This window comes from Podarcis erhardii (assembly GCF_964252035.2).
Source record: "Podarcis erhardii genome assembly, chromosome: 12".
Lineage (NCBI taxonomy): Eukaryota > Metazoa > Chordata > Lepidosauria > Squamata > Lacertidae > Podarcis > Podarcis erhardii.
Window position 1 is genome coordinate 5,576,664 of NC_138513.1, and position 12,343 is coordinate 5,589,006.

Consider the following 12,343-nt stretch of genomic DNA (forward strand, 5'->3'; position numbering starts at 1 on the left):
AAAGCAAGGCGCGAATCAGTGCGACGGCGGGATCCCAGAACTGCTGAGTGCGGTTCCGTGCGCACGAGCCTTGGCTGCCCTGCAACAATGGGGCCCTTTCAAAGAGGGCTGTGGAACGATGCCTCGTTGTGCTTGGTGGTGCGAGCCTGCTGATACCCTTCCCAGATAATGAGGGATTGTTTTTCCTTTTCTCTTCTCTTTTGTGTCAGAGGTGAAGGCGGTGAAGCTGTGCAGCACGAACCCTCTGTGGGAAAAAAGAAGGAAGATTCGCAGCTAAGAACCACCCATTTTTCCTGTCTGTGAAAGGTATGGAATGTTTCTTAATAATGGAAGATTCCTTGTGTCTGCTGGGTTGCAAAGAAGCCTTATTTTGCAGCTAGGAGATCCATTGTGCTGTTGTTTCGTACTTGTCACATTACTTTTTCATATATATGTGTATTTTAAAAACCCATATCATTATTTTCCAGTTAACAATACAGTGGTACCCCGGGTTAAGTACTTAATTCGTTCTGGAGGTCTGTTCTTAACCTGCAACTGTTCTTAACCTGAAGCACCACTTTAGCTAATGGGGCCTCCCGCTGCCGCCGCACCACCGGAGGACGATTTCTGTTCTCATCCTGAAGCAAAGTTCTTAACCCGAGGTACTATTTCTGGGTTAGCAGAGTCTGTAACCTGAAGCGTATGTAACCTGAAGCATATGTAACCCGAGGTACCACTGTAATGACATATGAACTCCCAAATCACCTTGGGAGAAATAGGTTTTGCATAACAAATATACCACCCACTTCTTTAACACGTCAAAGTCCCATTTATTCTGGGCAACTTGGCATCGTCCTGCGCATACTTTCCCCCTCCTGATCTTTCAGGCCTTCTCATGTGCACCTTACAAAGGCAGAAGAGCTGGCAACTTTTGACGCTGTGTTTATTCAAAGCGGCGCTTAGCTCCGAATCTTTGCATGCATCCTTCGTGGATGTTTTGATGTGCTGTCAGGCTGTCCTGAGCCTGGACTTTCTCTTGTGTTGTCTTTAATGGGCGCTGCATCAACAACTGCTGCTCCTCGCCGGCGTTGCTTCTTATCAGGAAAGGAAAATAATTCAGATTCTGTGCCTTTTCAGTTTGCAGTCAAGCTGCAATTGGAGGTTCCTTCTTCTTAGCTCCTGTTGATTTTAATCATCCTTCAAATGTCTTTAAATACTCATTTTTAACCGATTTATCAATAACCTTAATGTTTTGGTTTATATTTTTGCAACCCACTTAGAGCTTTCCTTGCCATCAAGTGGTATTTAAATTTTGTTAACTGTATAGAATAAATACATCTGTTCTCAGATCTTCCATCTTTATGTTGCTGTGTCAACAGCTGCTTTGCTTCTTATCCTAAAGGGAAAGTTAGGAACCAGTCAAGAGTCAGTGTCGTGTAGTGATGAGTGCAGGCATAGGCAAACTTGGCCCTCCAGATGTTTTGGGACTACAACTCTCATCATCCCTAGCTAACAGGACCAGGGGTCAGGGATGATGGGAATTGTAGTCCCAAAACATCTGGAGGGCCAAGTTTGGCCATGCCTGGATTAGAGTATAGGACTAGGGACTCAGCTATACAGCTGCAAATAAAACGTTTTAAGTGTGTTGTAAAGTGCAATAAACAAATATAACACTAGGTGGAAACAGTGAGTTATGGCCATTTCAATGTTTTGTTTTTTTTAAAGCATTTCCACAGCGTTTTTTATTTGTGTGTAGATTCTGCCTACGATCTAGGAAACAGATCAGCGTTCAAATCCCCACTCAATCATGAAGCTGGTTTAGTATCCTGGGCCTACATCACAAGGTTGGTGTGAAGATAATTTGAAGAGGGGCAGCACTGTGGAGGTTTCCTTAGGCACCTTGGAGGAAGATGGAATGTAAATTAAACGAACAAACAAAAAAACACATCCCTTTAATTTACACTCAGGCTGAATTTGGAGGTTTAGTTCAGTGAGGTAACAGTTGGGATTTGGTTAATATCTGTGGTTTTCCCTTCCTAGTGCAAAAACTACACTTTTACTGTGGCAGAAAAGGGTTCCTGAACAGGCGTGTGGTTTGAGAAATGTTGTTGTATCTGCCAATAAACACATGAATAAAAATCAGTGGCTGGGTTTGCCAGATGTTGTAAGGTCTACAGATGTGGATAATCTTTACTGGGTGACGGGCGACAGTGGTTTACACCTCTGTTGCAGGAACGTAATTTCTACTCTTGCAGATAAGTGTCCCAAACGTATAATGCCAGTGTGTGGGAACATAGAGGTACCTATGGAAATATAAGGACCAGTTTTGCACCGTCCAAGTGAACTGGGAATCAAGCCTGAATAAGGATATCAGGAATTGTATTTTTCTTTTCTTTCTACCTCTGCCTTCTTAAGCAGAAACAATGGAATCTTTGCATCATTTATTTACACAACCTCATTTTCCTTCTAATTCCCTGGCTTCTCCTCCCCAAAACTGTGAAGAACTTAGCAATTGCGACATTGGCTGAGTCTCAGCAGGGCAGATAGCGTGGGAGAAATCAGAAGAATCACTTTGTCTGCTTCTCAGAAACTGCAGTCAGGATGACAAACTGTTTTGCTGCATCGTGATTGCCGATAGTAATGAACCCAGAGAAGAGAGGGTTGGGTATCATCTCTCTAAAGACCTCCCTCTTCAAAAGTGCATGTCAGGGGTCCCGTCCCTAATATGGCATCTGTGGGTGCAATGACTCATATAAAGTCTTCCCTTGTTGTTGTAGTTGTTTAGTCGTTTAGTCGTGTCCGACTCTTCGTGACCCCCTGGACCAGAGCACGCCAGGCACTCCTATCTTCTACTGCCTCCCACAGTTTGGTCAAACTCATGCTGGTAGCTTCAAGAACACTGTCCCACCATCTCGTCCTCTGTCGTCCCCTTCTCCTTGTGCCCTCCATCTTTCCCAACATCAGGGTCTTTTCCAGGGAGTCTTCTCTTCTCATGAGGTGGCCAAAGTCTTGGAGCCTCAGCTTCAGGATCTGTACTTCCAGTGAGCACTCAGGGCTGATGTCCTTCAGAATGGAGAGGTTTGATCTTCTTGCAGTCCATGGGACTCTCGAGAGTCTCCTCCAGCACCATAATTCAAAAGCATCCATTCTTTGCCGATCAGCCTTCTTTATGGTCCAGCTCTCACTTCCATACATCACTACTGGGAAAACCATAGCTTTAACTATACAGACCTTTGTTGGCAAGGCGATGTCTCTGCTTTTTAAGATGCTGTCTAGGGTAGCTTTCTCCAAATATACATGGGCATAGGTAGTTTGGCCTGGTATACAAATTTTTGAGTAGCAATTCCCCAAGATTTCCGAATGTTATTTTCACGAACGTATGCATTTTATCTACACTTTCAGCAAGCATAATGCATTTTTGTAAACATTGTTTGCTTGGAGAACTGCGTCGCAAAATTCGGAGAGGTGTGAATTTTGAAGGATGGCTGTTGCACTTTTCATATTCTTCCAGAAAACACGAACAAGGTAGGCTTACCTTTAAATATAAGCTGAATAATATGACTCACCCATCCCTCTGTGGAGCTAGGTCACACCTCACAGTGACTGCAGTGGCACTGCCATTTTGTTGCCACTGCAGGCAACAGAGCCTGCCGCATGGAGCAATTTAAGACTGCGCCATTAGTTTCTTAACCGAGGAGAGTTGAACGTGGAGGCGTTTTGACAGCAGCTGTGTGACAGACTCTAGCTGCTTCCCTGCCCCTGTCCCAGACCATAAACCCAAACTTTTGCATAGTAACGAAACAACATCCTGGCAGGTTTGTTGTTGTTGTGGTTTTAAATCCTCTCAGAGTTTGGAATCCATTGCACAGGGAGATATCACAGCTGGGAAGAACTAAACAGGTCCAGAGAACTTTGAAGCTGAATTGCTAAAAGCAGAAGCAAGCGTGTAGAGAATAGGCAGGGCCACTTCAGCTGAGTTTTGCATGTCTCGCATCTTTAATGGTGGAACCTTGGTTCTTGAACGTCTCTGTTGATGAATGTTTCAGAACCCAAAAGCCAAAAACCCGGAAGTAAATGCTTCCATTTTCAAATGCGCCTCAGAAGTTGAATGGCTTCCAAAGCGCGTTTCTCAATTTTCTCAATTGAATTCACCAACAGCCCTTTGCGCCTCAGTTTTCAAATGTTTTGGAAGTCGAACGGTCTTCCAGAATGGATTGCGTTCGAAAACTGAGGTTCCACTGTAATGGCTAGCCTGAATGATGGCTGCTGATGGTTTGCGTGGGAAAAGGCTTCCTTATTAGGGGAAATCGTTTTCAAAGATGCCTGCATTAATCAAGAAGGCGTGCAAAAAATGTTGTTAGGAGAAATTCGCACTGACGAATATTCATGATATTTTCTTCTTCTTTTATATAAAAAAGTGAATTGCTGCAGAAATGTGGAGAACAGAATTTAAGTGAGAAACCAAGAGAAGTAGAATTGATAGATCCGTCCATGGCATAGAATCATAGAATCATAGAGTTGGAAGAGACCACAAGGGCCATCGAGTCCAACCCCCTGCCAAGCAGGAAACACCATCAGAGCACCCCTGACATATGGTTGTCAAGCCTCTGCTTAAAGACCTCCAAAGAAGGAGACTCCACCACACTCCTTGGCAGCAAATTCCACTGTCAAACAGCTCTTACTGTCAGGAAGTTCTTCCTAATGTTTAGGTGGAATCTTTTTTCTTGCAGTTTGGATCCATTGCTCCGTGTCCGCTTCTCTGGAGCAGCAGAAAACAACCTTTCTCCCTCCTCTATGTGACATCCTTTTATATATTTGAACATGCCTATCATATCACCCCTTAACCTCCTCTTCTCCAGGCTAAACATGCCCAGCTCCCTTAGCCGTTCCTCATAAGGCATCGTTTCCAGGCCTTTGACCATTTTGGTTGCCCTCCTGGCAATATGTGTGTGTTTTCTTTACTTGCAAAAATCTTCGTTATCAAGAAAGACGAATGCTAAAAATGCAAAAGGTACCACAGAAAACTACAATTCAATATAAATTATCAGTGAGCTTCTCATGGATAAGTCTCCAATCAATTTCCAAGGAACTCAAATGTTTGGAAATGGTTGAATCTGTGGCTAAAGCTTTGCACTTTAAAGCAGAGAAAACCATCTAATCTCCCCTCTGATGTGAAGCTCTTTGAGTTACTAATAGCCCAATAGCTACCTCTTGGGGATCATCCATACTGTTGTCCAATGCGGATATTAGTCCTTTAAAAAAATATAATTTTCATTATTTTCTTTAATAAAAACAAAACACATATAATATAACAATATTACAATAACAAATCAATCACATTTGCTCCGCTGAGCTCATGACTTCCTTCCCTAGAACAATAGGATCCAGAATGCAGCAGTCTGATTGGTCCTAGAACAATAGGATCCAGAATGCAGCAGTCTGATTGGTCCACAGGAGTCACCCAATCCAGCTCCAGAGGGAAGTGAATCCATAACCTGATTGGCCTACAGGAGAATCCCGGAATAAGCCAATCATGTGGGGCCCATTGTGTAAATAATGTATATAAAGCAGACATTCTGGGGGAACTCCTCACCACTATGAGCTGAATAAAGAGCATGAAATCCACTCTCGACTCCGAGTATATTTCAGGTTCTTACAATGCTATGGGACTTTGGCATAGTGTGTGTGTGTGTGGCCTGCTGGACCAAACCAGCGACTCATCTAGTACAGGGGCCAACAAGACGCCTGTGGGAAAACCACAAGCAGGATTCGAACACAAGGGCCTGCTCTCTATTCTCCAGTGGTTTTCAGCAACTAGTATTCAGAAGCATTGCTGCCTCTGACTGCATAGCCATCATAGCTAGTAGATAGCCTTCTCCTCTATGAATATGACCAGTCCTCTTTCAATGCCTTCCAAGTCATTGGCCATGACTGCTTCCAGTGGGAGGGAGTTCCACAGTCTAACTACACGCCATGTGAAGAAATCTTTCTTTCCCCTGTCCTGAATCTTCCAACATCCAGCTTTGTTTGATGTTCTAGTGTTTTGAGAAGAGGAAAGCTTTCTCTATGCCGTGCATGATTCTATAAACTTCTATCAACTTGTCTCGTCTCTGAAAAGTTCCAAACGTTGCAGTCTTTGAGGCATACAAATGCACACTCCTGCCTGTGCATTTGTGTGAAGGAAGCAGAGCAGGAGAAAACGTGCAGCCCATTTGTGTCTTGAGTCGTTCTTGCAGTCTCAACTTCCTATTGGAGGGAGCCAAACATCCCCTCTCCCTCTCCTATCCCATCCCAGCTCACTCACTCAGGAAGCCAAACTTTGCTGCCAGACTCTCCAAGACGTCTGCAGCGGGAAGGGAGATTGGTTTGAAGGGGGGGTGGGAGGGGAGGACGGGGAGCAAGCCGGGAGCTCAGAGGTCTGCTCTGACTGCGCGCTCTTGTCAAAAGCCTTCTGGAGAGCTGAGACCCTCTGTGCCAAAAGGAAACAAACCCAGGAGAGGCTGCTGTTTGGAGACTGGAACTTATTTCACAAGCTCCTGAAAGACGATGGGACGCTTTTGCAAAGGGATAAGGCCAGGAATTCCTAGTATGTCTGTTTTCTTCCTCTTGCATTTCTAAGCTGCTTAAATGTTGCTACTGCTTCCTTCTCAGAATGCTTTGCAAATAAGCAGCGTACCTCGGAATGTTGTTTGCAAATTTGATAATTCCCCTTCCATTTTAAACTTCGGTCTTGAGATGGGGGTGGGGGTGGTTGAGATTCAGAGGCAAGCTGCGTCAGCCCCCAGCCCCAATCCTAAAATGTGTGCTTGCATGCAAGAGGATGAATTATGCTTTGTAAGGATCAATTACGCTACTTAGCCAACTTTGATCTACCCTTTATGCTGTAGGCAGGGTGCGGTAGAGTCAAGGTCCCTTAGTGCAGATCCACTCCGTCGTCTTAATGTCCCTGAAGTCTTCAGTCGTACGTGCAGTCTAAAGGCAGAGCAACTTGGAGGCTTCTCTTGTATTCACAGTGCAAATCTATGGGTGAAGCAGGGTTTCTCTTAACTGCGTGAGCAGGAAATGTTATCGCTTTGGTTTAAATGACAGGAAGCGGGTGTGGGTGTATTTGGGCCATTTATCTTGGACACTTGAGGTGTCTATTTTTTTTAGCACCCATCTTATTTCTGTGATGTTGTTGTTTAGTTGTTTAGTCGTGTCCGACTCTTTGTGACCCCATGGACCAGAGCACGCCAGGCACTCCTGTCTTCCACTGCCTCCCGTAGTTTGGTCAAACTCATGCTGGTACCTTCGAGAACACTGTCCCACCATCTCGTCTTCTGTCGTCCCCTTCTCCTTGTGCCCTCCATCTTCCCCAACATCAGGGTTTTTTCCAGGGAGTCTTCTCTTCTCATGAGGTGGCCAAAGTATTGGCGCCTCAGCTTCAGGATCTGTCCTTCCAGTGAGCACTCAGGGCTGATGTCCTTCAGAATGGAGAGGTTTGATCTTCTTGCAGTCCATGGGACTCTCAAGAGTCTCCTCCAGCACCAGAATTCAAAAGCATCCATCCTTCGGCGATCAGTCTTCTTTATGGTCCAGCTCTCACTGCCATACATCACTACTGGGAAAACCATAGCTTGAACTATACGGACCTTTGTTGGCAAGGTGATGTCTCTGCTTTTTAAGATGCTGTCTAGGTTTGTCATTGCATTTCTGTGATAGTAAGTTGCTTTAAACTGTTTTTAGCATCGTTTTTTAATGTTTTAGCCCACCACAGGACCTTAGATTGAAGGGCAGGAGAATGATGATGATGATGATGATGATGATGATGATGATGATACACAGCTGGACCTGGGATAGCTCAGTTGAAAGAACATGGATCTCATCTCAAGGTTGTGGGTTCGAACCCCACATTGGGCAAAAGATTCCTGCATTGCAGAGGGTTGGACTAGATGTGGCTCCTTCCATTTCTATTATTTTTCACCCCCTACACATGGGTAGTTCTTTTCTGCCCTAGACACTGCGATGAAGCTGATTGGGATTTAATAAATGTGATTTTCTAAGAGATGTCCTTATTTCTTTTTGTACCAGCCCTGTGGGCAAAATAGCAAGCTTTAGATTGTACATCGGGACATCAGAAATGGCTTCCTTCAGAGCCGGGTCACTAGTGCATCTAGCTCAGTATTGTTTACACGGACTGGCAGCTGCTCTCCAGAGCAGGGGGCATTCCCAGCCTTCCTTGGAGGAGCCTGGGATTGAACCTGGGACCTCCTGGAGGCGAGGCAGGTGCTCACCCACTGAGCTGCATCCCTTCCCCTTAACCAGGTAGGAAGAAAGCAGGGACGATGCTCGTTTTACAGGTTTCCGGTACCCGACCCACCTCTGGAGCTTCACAGGTACTCAGCAGTGCAGTGTTCTCAAGGCTGTGCAAATGCAAGTATTTCTGTTCCTCCAGTGACATCTCAATAGCTTGATCACTGTGCAGATGTGATATACGGGGAGAGGCCGTAGCTTAGTGGCAAAGCATGACTTGCATGCAGAAGGTCCCAGGCGTTTGGTGTTTGCCAAGGAAAGAATCTCCTTGATTTACAGCTGGAAAGGAACCTCACGACCCTGTTAAAACGACAAGAGAGGAGGGAAACGGATAGCCCAGGGCGGCCTGTCAAACAGACTGCCCGCGAGATGGCTGAAGAGGAGGAATTGAAGTGGTTCTGAGAGGCCTCGACGTAGCAGAGTTGCATCTGGAAGCTGTTAAGCTCCTCAAAGGACTCCACCCCACCTCTGAACTGGCGATGGGTCTGGAAAAGGGTAGGCCTTGCAACAGATCTGCCAGCATGCGGGTGTCTGCAGACCAGTTTTTAAGTGGAGTTAAAAGGTGCAATGATGAAGGCATTCGTTTATTTTGTCCCTGCCTAGGAAAACCAATTTGCTGGACTACAGCTCCCATCATTCCTGACCATACTGCCTGGGGCTGATGGGAGTTGTAGTCCAATAACTTTCTGGAGAACTACGGGCCAACCACCCTTGGAGTGCAAATTCCCACCCAGCATGGACAATGGTCGGGGGAAACAAATTTATTTATTACAGCATAACCTTTCATGGATTACGGCATCAGCTTTCACCGCAATAAATTTGCCCACGGGGTCCCATTCCCCTGCTGAAATTAGGCACATTAGTGAAAAATTGCGCACAGAAATGCATTACATTGGGGGGGGGGGTGTTTGCTTTCAAAAGTGTGTATGTTAGGCAACACTGCATACCAGTTTGTGTATATTGGGGGGGGATATGTGGATGGGTTTTCATGAGCCCCTGTTTAAAAAAAAATATCACAAAGCGATAAAGAAATGTAACAAGCTGAATTGAAGGTTGTAGAAAGGAGAGACTGAGAAAACGAGCAAATTTGTACACCCCCTCCGTACTGTGGCTTTATTGGAAACCATTGCTCAGTGGGAGAGCAATCGCCTGCGGGAGTTCCCAGGTTGAATCCCTGGTGTCTCCTGTTATGGAAAAGGGGTCTCAGGTACCAGGTGATGTGAAAAAGGTCTTTCTCCTTCAGCCTTTGGAGACCTTCAGCATTATCAGAGTAGACAACACCGTACTAGTTGGACAGCCTGACCAATGTAAAATAAAAATAGCCAGTGCAGTGTCCTTGATGTTGTTGGGCTGCAACTCATGTCACAGGACTATTTGCTGTGGATTTTTGCCAATGTCATACTGTTCTTATGTATATCAATGGTGTGGCCACCATTTGAGATATTACTGCGCATGTCCTGTTCTGAGCCAGTACTGTCCCCCCCCAAAAAACTTCTTTTTAAGCACCACTAGGGGGAGCACCCCTCTTCTCTTAACGGCATAGCTTAAGGGAACCACAGCATTCCTTGGTCAAAGGAAAATCTGATTCTGCAAGAGACTCAAATGGAAACTATGGCAGTGAATCAAAATCGCGCAGAATTGGAGTGAGTCATAGCAAACTGAATGGGGGGGGCACTGAAGGAGGGTCTTGGAGCTCTGCAAGGCAGTCTGATCTTAAGAGAGCCCCCTCTTTATTCTCAGAGGTCCTCCCAACATCACTTTTATTGTGCTTTTATGATTATTTGTGCTCAGGTTGGTGTCAGGGCAGTTCTAAATGATCTCAATACTGATTGCAAATCGTTTTGAATCGGTGCATGTGATGTCATGGTTAGAGGGGGCAACTAGACCCTGGGAGACCAGAGTTCAAGTCAGCAGCTAAATCGGGCGTTTTCTTTTCCACTAACTGAAGCCAGAGTTCGACCGACTTGAACGGCAGCTTTAAAATGCTGGATCATGTCCTAAACTTGCAAAGGAGAGAGGTCAGAGAATGTGGTGTCGTGAGGAGCTGTTAAGTCGCTGTGCTAAATGAAGGGCTTGCTCTTCGAATAACTCATCCATATTTAAGCTTTCTCATCTCCCATTTTTAACCCCAGCCTGCATTTCATTAATGTGCCATGCGCGCTCTCTCTCTCTCTCTCCCTCCCTCTTAACTGATGGCTTTTAAAATTGTAATTTGTTCTAACGCCCTTACAAAATAAATGACTAAAACTGTAGCCCACATTGTGTGGGCATTGTGTCCTGAAAGGCGGATTAGAAATCTGTTTAAATAAAATAATAAGAATACGGCGAAAAACCTTGCCTAGAACCTGGAGGACTTGAAAGCCGCCCTTTTAAAAATAAAAGGAAAATGAAAGCAGGGTTTCTCATGGTTCTGCTTAGAGAATAGCTCCTGTGTTTGAAGCTAAATTCCACACAAAACCCTGACACAAGGCATTGTTGAAATTCGCTTCAATGCTTTTAGGTCACCCAAAAGCAGTTTATCAAATATATGCTTTTGTTCATGAGGATGAGTTGCACTATCCGTTTAAAGCACTATTTTACCACTTTAAGCAGTCCCAGCTCCCCTACAAAAAAACCAAACAAACCCGGGAACTGTAGTTTGTTAAGGGTGCTGAGAGTTGTTAGGAGACTGCCTCTCAGAGCTACAGTTCCCAGCACCCCTAACAAACCAAAGTTCCCGGGGTTCTTGTTTGGTGGGGAAGCCATGACTGCTAAAGCAGTGCAGGAGTACTTTAAGTGTATAGTGCAGATGTCAAGCATGTTTCATTGGCTTGATCACACCCAGTTGCACAATGATGCTGTTGTGCTCTTTGCCACGATAGGCTATGCTACCATACAGTGTCTTCTTGCATCTGTGGCTCCTCTTTCTGAGCGCCTGCCGATCTGACTCCTGCCCAGAGAGCAATTTCAGCGGACCCCTTTTCTGATCGACTTTTATGGCTGCCGTCGTCCTTCCCGTGTAGGACAATGGAGCCGTTTGTTGTTCTGCCTAGTTATTTCCTCTGCGCTCTGCAGGGAGAAACCGTTCAGTCGTGCCCTCTTCAAGGGGGGCGACAAATTTCAGCTTCCTTTGCTGAAGCGCTTGGAAGTGGGTGGACAGCCATGTATTCGCCTGTTTTGCTTGTCACGTCTGCATTGGCCTGAGTGGCGCTCTGACATTCCTATAGCAAAGTGGTTTCATCCTGGCAAGCATCTGGACATGATGCTGCCTGGAGGCAGCACACAGGCTCCTCCGAGCTTCCTGGAGGAGAACTGGGATGTCAGTGAAATGATAATTGCCAGCATGGAGGCCAGAGAGGTATGTTGCATGTAGAAACCAGCCTGGTGTAAAGGTAAAGGGACACCTAACCATTAGGTCCAGTCGTGTCCGACTCTGGGGTTGCGGCGCTCATCTCGCTTTATTGGCCGAGGGAGCCGGCGTACAGCTTCCGGGTCATGTGGCCAGCATGACTAAACCGCTTCTGGCAAACCAGAGCAGCGCACAGAACGTTGTTTACCTTCCCGCCGGAGCGGTACCGATTTATCTACTTGCACTTTGACGTACTTTCGAACTGCTAGGTTGGCAGGAGCAGGGACCGAGCAACGGGAGCTCACGCCGTCGCGGGGATTCGAACTGCCAACCTTCTGATTGGCAAGTCTTAGGCTCTGTGGTTTAACCTACAGCGCCACCCGTGTCCCTTGTGTACGAAGGCCAAATTTACATTGCTGCCCCACCCGCTCTGGCCCCTGTCCCCGCCCACCACTCGCAGAAGCAGATGCTTTATCACCACTCTTCTATAGTAGGGTTACCAGACGTCCCCGGTTCCCGGGGACAGTCCTCGGTTTTGCAAATCTGTCCCCGGACAAATTCCGTCCCCGGAATGTCCCCGGATTTGCAAATCTGTCCCCGGGAAACGTGGCAGTGGCAGCCTCAGCAGCCCAGAGCCAGCCTAGTAGCACAGTTGGCTCTGGCTGGCTTCAGGAACTCCTCACTGCCGCTGCCGCCGCCACTGCCAAAGGGCAACCAGGGACGTCCGGCAGTACAGATCTCCTG

General features: G+C 46.2%; 1 protein-coding gene across 2 annotated transcripts in view; it reads left to right on the plus strand.

Annotated features, from left to right (window-relative positions):
* The first annotated feature begins 209 nt into the window (after positions 1–209).
* The window catches only part of GJC2 (gap junction protein gamma 2), a 63,063-nt gene continuing 50,929 nt past the window's right edge, over positions 210–12,343 (plus strand). Inside the window, exon 1 of one of the 2 annotated variants that reach the window (XM_081834477.1) lies at positions 210–306. The gene's annotated coding sequence lies outside the window, so the exon portion shown is untranslated. Of the gene's footprint in view, positions 307–6,390; positions 6,566–12,343 lie in introns of those variants that run through there. The other variant, XM_081834476.1, reaches the window with a different exon arrangement.